General features: G+C 62.1%; 1 long non-coding RNA gene across 1 annotated transcript in view; it reads left to right on the top strand.

The window, feature by feature from the left end:
* Nucleotides 1-840, top strand: part of LOC125482212 — a 2,179-nt gene extending 1,339 nt beyond the window's left edge. The window contains exon 2 of the long non-coding RNA XR_007261575.1: nucleotides 694-840. This is a non-coding gene — a long non-coding RNA (uncharacterized LOC125482212). The remainder of the gene's footprint in view (nucleotides 1-693) is intronic.
* Nucleotides 841-1,290: the final 450 nt, after the last annotated feature.

The following is a 1,290-nucleotide window of genomic DNA, read 5'->3' on the forward strand; positions in this document are numbered from 1 at the left end:
CGTTCCCCCGTCCCGCCCTCGTTCCCCCGTCCCGCCCTCGTTCCCCCATCACCCCGAAGAAACGAGGCGCTTGGCAAACTCGGCTGCGGAGAGAGAGAGACAGAGAGAAGCAGAGGGCGGAGGCAGACCCTTCGGCCCGACCGGCCCCACTCCCCGCTCGCTCCCGGCCTGCGTCCCTCCAAAGCCCTTTCCCTATCCACGTACTTATCCCAAATATCCTTTTTATATGTTGTAGCTCTATCCACGTCCACCGCTTCCTCAGGGAGTTCATTCCACACACGCGCCACCCTCTCTGTGTGGAAAATGACCCTCCTGTCTTTTTATTTTGTTCGAAATCTTTCCCCTCTCGTCTTAAAAGTACACCTTTGTAGTTTTGCACTCCCTTACCCAGTTGTGGGGGGTGGGGGTTAATGACCTCGTCTATTCACCCTATCCGTGGCCCCCTCACAATTTCTTAAACCTCCACGTGGTCCTCAGCCCTCCGACGCTCTGGGGGAAACAGCATTTCCGCCACTGACACCAGCTCTCTCCTCGTAACTCGAAACCCCCGCACTGCGTCCCTGGTGAGACCCCACTCCCACCCCACTCCCAGCCCACTCCCAGCCCACTCCCAGCCCACTCCCAGCCCACTCCCACCCCCACCCCCACCCCCACCCCCACCCCCAGCTTAATTGCGTCCCTTTGTTGTCGCAGTCCCGCCGGACCTGACCCCCGAGGAGAGGCTGGAGTTGGAGAACATCCGCAGGCGCAAGATGGAGCTCATCGTGGAGATCCAGAGGCTCCGGGACGAGCTGAAGGAGGCCATGCTCGAGGTGGAAGGGCTCGAGATCAACGAGGGAAGGTGGGGATCGGGATGCGGAGGGTTTGGGGGGTGGTGCCGCGGTGCGGAGGAAGGAGGTGGGGTGGGTGCTTCAGGAGCGCCGTCCTGTCTGCAACGGGCTGGAGGAGGAGGGGGCTGAGTGGCCTCCCGTTTCTGTGTGTACCAGGCTGGAGGAGGGAGGGGGCTGAGTGGCCTCCCGTTTCTGTGTGTACCAGGCTGGAGGAGGAAGGGGGCTGAGTGGCCTCCCGTTTCTGTGTGTACCAGGCTGGAGGAGGAAGGGGGCTGAGTGGCCTCCCGTTTCTGTGTGTACCAGGCTGGAGGAGGAAGGGGGCTGAGTGGCCTCCCGTTTCTGTGTGTACCAGGCTGGAGGAGGAAGGGGGCTGAGTGGCCTCCCGTTTCTGTGTGTACCAGGCTGGAGGAGGAAGGGGGCTGAGTGGCCTCCCGTTTCTGTGTGTACCAGGCTGGAGGAG

Source organism: Rhincodon typus, unplaced genomic scaffold, assembly GCF_021869965.1.
Source record: "Rhincodon typus isolate 14 unplaced genomic scaffold, sRhiTyp1.1 hic_rhity00007168, whole genome shotgun sequence".
Taxonomy (NCBI): domain Eukaryota; kingdom Metazoa; phylum Chordata; class Chondrichthyes; order Orectolobiformes; family Rhincodontidae; genus Rhincodon; species Rhincodon typus.